Source organism: Triticum dicoccoides, chromosome 7B (genome assembly GCF_002162155.2).
Source record: "Triticum dicoccoides isolate Atlit2015 ecotype Zavitan chromosome 7B, WEW_v2.0, whole genome shotgun sequence".
NCBI lineage: Eukaryota > Viridiplantae > Streptophyta > Magnoliopsida > Poales > Poaceae > Triticum > Triticum dicoccoides.
In genome coordinates, this window is record NC_041393.1 from 389,210,478 (window position 1) to 389,218,621 (window position 8,144).

Below are 8,144 nucleotides of genomic sequence, written 5' to 3' on the forward strand. Positions count from 1 at the left end.
GGGGAGGGTGCGGGGGGTCGGCGACGGTGGAGTGGGGGAGGGTGCGGGGGGTGCTCGGCGACGATGGAGCGGGCCAGGGAGGGTGCGGGGGGTCGGCGGCGGTGGTGGAGCAAGGGAGGGTGCGGAAGGCATCGAGATCGAGATGGAGGGGGATAGCGATCGAGATGGAGGGGGATAGAGATCGAGATGGAGGGGGGTCGAGATCGAGTGTCCTCATGAATATTCAATATTTTTTTCATATTGAATATGAAAAAATATCATCGAATTTGAAAAACTATTCATGAATTCTAAAGTGCCCATGAAATTTAAAAATATTCATGATATCAAAAAGTGCCCATGAAATACAATCGAGAAATGAAGACTACTATTTAAATACAATCGATCTTAGCTAGCTATCTGTTCACAATCTTCTTGCCCTTCTTTTTCGCAAATGGAGGTCTTCTGTGGAACGGACGTCCTTTAGGTAGGGTGGTCCTGCTTCTTCTTGTGGTGTGTGCTACTACTTCATCGTCGTCGTCATGGTCGCCGTACTTGTAGAAGTCTTGCTCATTGGCTACTCCATCCATTCCGATGATCTTCGTTTTGCCTCTCCTCACGACAACACGACTGGGCTTTGACGGGTCGGTAATGAAGAAGCATTGGTCCACTTGGGAAGCCAGTACCCATGGCTCATTTTTCGCGGTGACGTTTGCGCCCGCGGTCTTGGATTTGGCTTCGGCTATAACCATGGTGGTGACATACCGGTCTTCTTTTAGGACGCTATTGGCCCATCTGACACGAAACATCAGGACCTTCTCTCCAGCGTAGCTCAGCTCCCAGATCTCCTCGATCCTTCCGTAGTATCTGTCCTTGTCGTTACCGGTGTAGGATTCCATCGTTACCCCGGAGTTCTGATAACCATCGCTCTTCATGTCCTTGTTCTTGGTGTAGAATGTGTAGCCGTTGATATCGTACGCCTCATATGTCATCAGGTTGTGCTCGGCACCCTGTGACAAGGCGAATATGAGTTGTTCTTCTGCAGAAGAATCCTCATGTAAAGGGTACGACAGAAGCTTCTACTTGAACCAACGCGTGAAACATGAGTTGTGCTCTTTGATTATATCTCCGTCCGTCCTCTGTTGGCCTCGGTCATTGTACGTCTTCTCAATAAAGGTTTTGTGCTCTACCACCTAAGGACCGACCACGTCTATGTGTTGTAGCACAACTAGGTTTGCTCTTTCAAAGTCGGCGAGTCGACCCTCGAAGTCGACATGCATTTTGCGGCGACCCTCACGGTGACCCCATCCAGCGAGCCTGCCGAGGTGCCTGTTGACGGGCAGACCAACGGGGTTCTCGATGCCTAGATAATTCGTGCAGTAGGAGATGCACTCTTCGGTCAGAAAGCCCCTGGCTATACTTCCCTCTGGACATGACATGTTGCGAATGTATCCTTTGATGACACCATTCATCCTTTCGAAAGGCATCATGCTGTGGAGGAACATCGACCCGAGTTGGATGATATCCTCCACGATATGGACCAGCAGATGCACCATAACATCGAAGAATGCGGGCGGGAAGTACATCTCAAGCTCGCATAGTATCACCACGATCTCTTCCTGTAGCCTTCTGAGTTGCCTCACGCCAATCGACTTCTGAGAGATGACGTCGAAAAAGTTGCATAGGCCAAATAGCATTTCACGGACGTGCGCGTCCATGATCCCACGGATTGCAACTGGAAGTATCTGCATCATCAGCACGTGACAGTCGTGAGACTTCATCCCGCTGAACTTCTGCTTCATTGGGTCTAGGTATCTTCTTATCTTCCCCGCGTAACCGTAAGGAAGTTTTACTCCTACGAGGCAGGTGAAAAACTGCTCGATCTCCTCCTGACTTAGAGTGAAGCACACGGGAGGGTAGTCATTTCCGGTCTTCTTGGCCTTTTTGCCTTTGCAACGAGTTTTTGTGTCCTGCTTCGCCTCATCATCATCATCATCATCATCATCATCATCATTAGTGTGAAGCTCATGCCTGATGCCCATTGATTTCAAGTCTGCCCTTGCTTTCGGCCCATCTTTGGTCCTCTTTGGCATGTTGAGCAGGGTACCAAGCAGACTCTCACACACGTTCTTCGTGATATGCTTGGCATCAAGGCTGGGAGGCACACGGTGGATCTTCCAGTACGACAAGTCCCAGAAAACAGACCTTGTTTTCCATACCTTCAGCAGCGGCTCTGGGGCCTTTCGCTTCTTTCGCGGCTCTGGTGCCTTTTGCTTCTTTCCCGGCAGTGGGCAATCTTTCCAATTTTTCAACAGCTCATCTATTTCCTCGCCGCTCCTCGTACGCGGGCGTTTTTGGGGTTCGGTTTCACCATCGAACAATTCCTTGCGTTTCCTCCACGGGTCATCGTCACGAAGCCACCTTTGATGTCCCATGAACACGGATTTCGAAGACACGTTGTCGGTGTCAAAACCGGCGGATCTCGGGTAGGGGGTCCCGAACTGTGCGTCTAGGCGGATGGTAACAGGAGACGAGGGACACGATGTTTTTACCCAGGTTCGGGCCCTCTTGATGGAGGTAAAACCCTACGTCCTGCTTGATTAATATTGATGATGTGGGTTACAAGAGTAGATCTACCACGAGATCAAGGAGGCTAAACCCTAGAAGCTAGCCTATGGTATGATTGTTGTTCGTCCTATGGACTAAAGTCATCCGGTTTATATAGACACCGGAGAGGGCTAGGGTTACACAGAGTCAGTTACAAAGGTAGGAGATCTACATATCCGTATCGCCAAGCTTGCCTTCCACGCCAAGGAAAGTCCCATCCGGACACGGGACGAAGTCTTCAATCTTGTATCTTCATAGTCTTGGGGTCCGGCCGATGATGATAGTTCGGCTATCCGGACACCCCCTAGTCCGGGACTCCCTCAGTAGCCCCCGAACCAGGCTTCAATAACGACGAATCCGGCGCGTATGTTGTCTTCGGCGTTTGCAAGGCGGGTTCTTATTCATGCTCCATGTGTTTGCCGGATAGTGTCCGGTTGCTTTATAAATGCTGCGCTCCTTGGCTTCCGCGTCCAACAATGGTATTCTTCCACGCGTCGCATGAATGCGAAAAGCCAGGGTATTTTTATGTTTTACCCCCTAGCTGCGCAAATAAGCTGCCTATAAGAGAGGCGAGGATCCAGATCCAAATCACATCATCCTCCCTCCGCAAGCACTCATCGAGGTGCATCCGACATCAAACCCATTCCAACATGGACAGTCGATGCGGCTCCTCTTCTCGCGCTCCCAGCCCTAAGCCAAGAGATTGGAGGAGATGCTCAGTCCCGCACAGCGAGTTAGTGACGCTCCAAGCAGAGGGATATCTTCCCCCGGCCTTCATGGTTCCGGTTCGAGCCGGACTGGCCACCTACAAAGGTGGGAAGCAGGCGGAGAGCGCCCCCAATCCTTCCAAAGGAGAGCGGGTGTGCTTCGTCTCCTACTTAATAAGGGGACTCGGATTTCCTATACATCCGTTTCTCTGGGGGCTCCTGGAGTTCTACGGACTCCAGCTTCATCACCTTACACCTGCCTCCATTTTGCACATCGCGGGCTTCGTAGCTCTGTGTGAGCTGTTCTTGGGCATTGAGCCTCATTTTGCGCTGTGGAAGAGGCTGTTTTGCCTCGTACCCCGCTCCCACGAGGGGTCGATATATCAAGTGGGCGGAGCCGAAATATGGCGCATCGCCGGGACCGGATACCTGTCCGGGACCCCGAAGAAGGCGTCCAAAGATTGGCCTTCGGAGTGGTTTTATATGGAGGACGCTCCGCTGCCGGATCTAGTCCGGATCGGCCTTCCGGAGTTCAGCAACGCTCCCCTGAAGAAACGCCTAAGCTGGCGCCCACGAAGCCCTCGACGAGAAGATGATAGCAGCGTCCATTACTTGATGGGCCGGATACGGCTGCTAGCCCATTCCGGATTAACCATGACCGGAGTCATGGCCACATGCATTATGCGTGGGGTGCAGCCGCTCCAATATAGGGGCCACCCCATGTGGGACTTCAGCGGAGACGACGACGCCACCCGTCACGGCCGCACGGGACCTGGCTCGGCCGATGATCTGGTGAAGATCCTGTCCGGCTTGTACAAGGGGGAGAAGGAGGACTTCCTCCGCACAAATCCTCTGAACGGATTTTCCATGAACAACCCTTGAAGCTGGGTAAGCGGTCGCATGCATATCTGAACCGTGTGTTTAAAGGCAATTGTCTTATTGTATGATTTTGACACAGGAACTGCGTCGGGATGTGGAGGGCATAGAAAGCCCGGCCCCACAACCCGAAGACCCAGAGAGGTCCCTTGATCCGGCCTCCAAAGAGGATCCGGATTTAGCGGTGGAACTGATCGACGGGGTGTACCACCAGCTCAGCATAGATAATGCTTTAGTCGCCATTATGGTTGACTACCCCAGTTTGTGTCCGGCTTCCTTGGTGAGTATGACCGAAGTCCTGGCGCCGTTACTTTTTTAATGCTTAGTTCTGACCACCGTGCACCAATGGTGTTCGGCAGGAAGCGCCTATACGGCAGGAAGTCGAGCCCGCGGCGACCGGCCAACAAGGGTCAGTCCGTCCCGGCAGGCGGAAGAGGAGTGCGACGCGAACTGAAACATCGCCGCAACGATACGGAGCACTGCTATTTTTTAAGGGAAGGATCCCCAAGAGGTATATTAATGCTCATAACTTTTTCAGAAAGAGCGCTCGCCGGACGGTGTCCGGAGAGGTTGCCAATCAAGCCTCCGCCAGCCATGCTCCAACGCATGGCCCAGAAGGGGAGGCGAATACAAGGCGTGAGTCGGACGCTCCTCCGACGGAGGATGCCGACAGGCTGTCCGCCACCCGGTCTGAGGTGGAGAGCGCCATGAATCACAGGCGTCGCCGGACAGTTCTTCGTGACGCGTGTTTCTCCCCGGAGGCGTTAAATGCCTTTGATGCGGGGAACGCGCACCTCCGTGCCGCTCAAGATGGGTTAACCAGAGCCACGAAGCAGTATGTGAAAGACATACGTGTAAGTAATTTTAATAGTTATATATGCCAATAGCCCCCGAGACTTAAAATGGTTAAAATAACTGATTTAAGGATCAATTTTTATGCAGGATCTTACAGACAAGAATACCCATCTGTCCCAGGAGCTCCAAGAGTGCAAGGCCCAACTTGAGGTCGCACTGGCCGCCACAGGGGGAGCCACAGAGACCCCCGCTGGTAAGACGTATTTTGAAAAGATAATTAATTAACAAAGTGCGGCATGAATCAGACAGTAATATCGCAGAGGGCGCCGGACTAGATCCGGATAAGCAACAGCTACTGCGTCAGCTAAAGGCTGGCGAGAGGGTGCTTATGAAGGTGCAGCAGGAGAGAAACAAGCTCCAAGATGCCCACACCCAGCTAGGAGAAGAGCTGAAAGGTGTTCGGGCCCAGCTGTCTGGATCCTTGAAGGAGAATCAGCGACTTCGTCGCGGCATTTATAGTAAGTGCTTGAGCAAATTCCTTTGAAAAGAAGAATTCGGCGAGGAAGTCGTTTGACAGAAATATGTCTTTAGGTGTGCTCACAGGTCGCCCTGCGGAGGAAATGCCTGGGTCAAGAGGTGACCAACTTCCCGAGCTGGCGCAATTGTTCGAACGTGTTCGGCAGGCGATGAGTGGCGTCGTTCAGGCTTTATGGCCATCCGTCTCCCTACCCGAGGGCCTTGGTGAGCTTGCTGAGAAGCTCCAGGGAGCACGGAGACGCCTCGGTTTGTGGAAGATATCGGCCTGCCGTCAGGGCACCAGGGAAGCCTGGGCCATGGTGAAGACGCGCTACCCGAAGGCTGACCCAAACCACATGGCCGAGGTCGGACCTGCGGGGCCTGATGGGAAGGAGATCCCTGTGAGCTTGATGTATGGCCAAGTAGAACTGGCCGCGAAATATTCCCAACAGGACTGTAAATTAGACAGCTTGTTAGATGGGATTGAGGAGGAGTACAATCAGTCGGTTTGACGATGTAATTTGAAATGACATGTAAGATACCTTCTAGCCGGATTGTAGATCGTTTGTCTTTGTGGACCGTTTCGCTTCAACCTCGGGACCCAACAGTCCGGAGTGTGTCCGAATACCCCTACGGTTATAAAAGAACCGAGGCATGCATGGAGACAAGGCGTCGGGGTCATAATTGCTTAATCAGACAAGTGCCCAACTAGTTATGTTATATTACATGGTTAGTAAGAAACATCTTCCAGGGAGAATAGTTCCGTTAAGGGTTCCTTTCCCTGGGAGGCATGCCCTAAGGTGCAATGCCGGACTGCGAAAATAGCAGAAAAAGCATCTGGGGGCTTATAAATAAGTAAGTAATAAATCATCTTTCAAGTCACCGACCGAATATTCTCTTAAGAACGCTAGCTTTCGGCTTCACCCAGTCTGAGGTACACATCCGGCTGACCCGGCAGTAACAATCGCAGAGGTGCTCCCTTTACCTCCTAGCCGAACAATCGGGAACGTAGGGGTAAGCACAGGAGCCAGGCAACCCAGCTTGGCCAAAACTTAAGTCATATCGATGCATATAATGGTGAATAAAAGGTACATGCGGAAGTATGACACATGTATTGGGCGTGAAGCCCATATTAATAAGCTTCTGGTAAAGAAGCCCCCAGGTATAATGAGTGCTAGGAGCACATCAAGTGTGTGCGAACAAAGCGCAAATCAGCCTATAAAAGGTATTGAGAAAAAAAAGTGGGAAGAAGGAGGGGGACAAGAGACAGTAAAAAATATAAAAAGGTGGGCGGGGGAGTGAGACGAACTCTGAGTCCGGTGTTTAGGCGTAGAATCTTCGGAGACGGGCTGCGTTCCATGGGTTTGGCTCGAGTCGGTTGTCAGATGCTTTATGTAGACCGTATGCTCCGCCAGTCAGGACTTGGTCGATGATGAAGGGACCTTCCCACTTGGGCTTAAGTTTGTCCTTTTTCTTGTCCGGCAGGCGTAGAACGAGTTCGCCGACATTGTAAGTTTTGGCCCGTACTTCTCTGCTTTGATATCTTCGAGCCTGCTGCTGATAGAATGCGGAACGAGCCTTTGTCACGTCCCGCTCCTCCTCTAAGGCATCCAAACTGTCCTGCCGATCCAACTCGGCTTCTCTTTCTTCGTACATGCGCACACGAGGTGAGTCATGAATTATATCGCAAGGCAGAACTGCCTCTGCGCCGTATACCATGAAAAATGGTGTGAATCCAGTAGTTCGGTTTGGCGTGGTTCGCAGCCCCCAGAGTACGGAGTCGAGCTCCTCTACCCAGTGCGTGTTAGATTCCTTGAGGGACCGCACTAGTCTGGGTTTGATGCCGCTCATGATTAGACCATTTGCTCGCTCGACTTGACCGTTAGTTTGGGGGTGATAGACTGAAGCGTAATCGAGCTTGATGCCCATGTTTTTGCACGAGAGTTTAACCTCGTCGGCAGTGAAGTTCGTGCCGTTATCAGTGATGATGCTGTGGGGGACGCCAAAACAGTGTACTACCCCGGATAGGAAGTCTATCACCGGTCCGGATTCTGCCGTTTTAACCGGCTTGGCCTCAATCCATTTGGTGAATTTGTCCACCATGACCAATAAGTATTTGTGCTTGTGGGTTCCCCCTTTAAGGGGTCCAACCATGTCAAGCCTCCAGACCACGAACGGCCAGGTAATGGGTATAGTTTTGAGGGCGGTGGGTGGCATGTGGCTCTGATTAGCAAAGAGCTAGCAACCGACACATCATTGGACTAAGTCCTGAGCATCTGCCCGGGCTGTCGGCCAATAAAATCCTGTACGGAAGGCCTTGCCTATGAGTGCCCGGGCTACAGCATGGTGCCCGCCGAGTCCGGCATGAATTTCAGCCAGGAGATTCTGCCCCTCCTCTTCGGAGATACACCTTTGAAGGACTCCGGTTGTGCTTTTCTTATAAAGTTCTCCCTCATGGACCTTGTAGGCTTTAGATCGCTGAACTATGCAGCGGGCCTCATTTTGGTCTTCGGGAAGTTCCTGCCAAATTAAGTAGGCTAGGAATGGTTCTGTCCACGGGGCAATTACTGCCATTATTTCGTGAGCTGAAGGTGTTATTTCATTGGCTGAGCCACCGGTTGTGTCAGAATGGTCTGAGTTCGGTGATGCAGCTGGCTCCGGATTGTT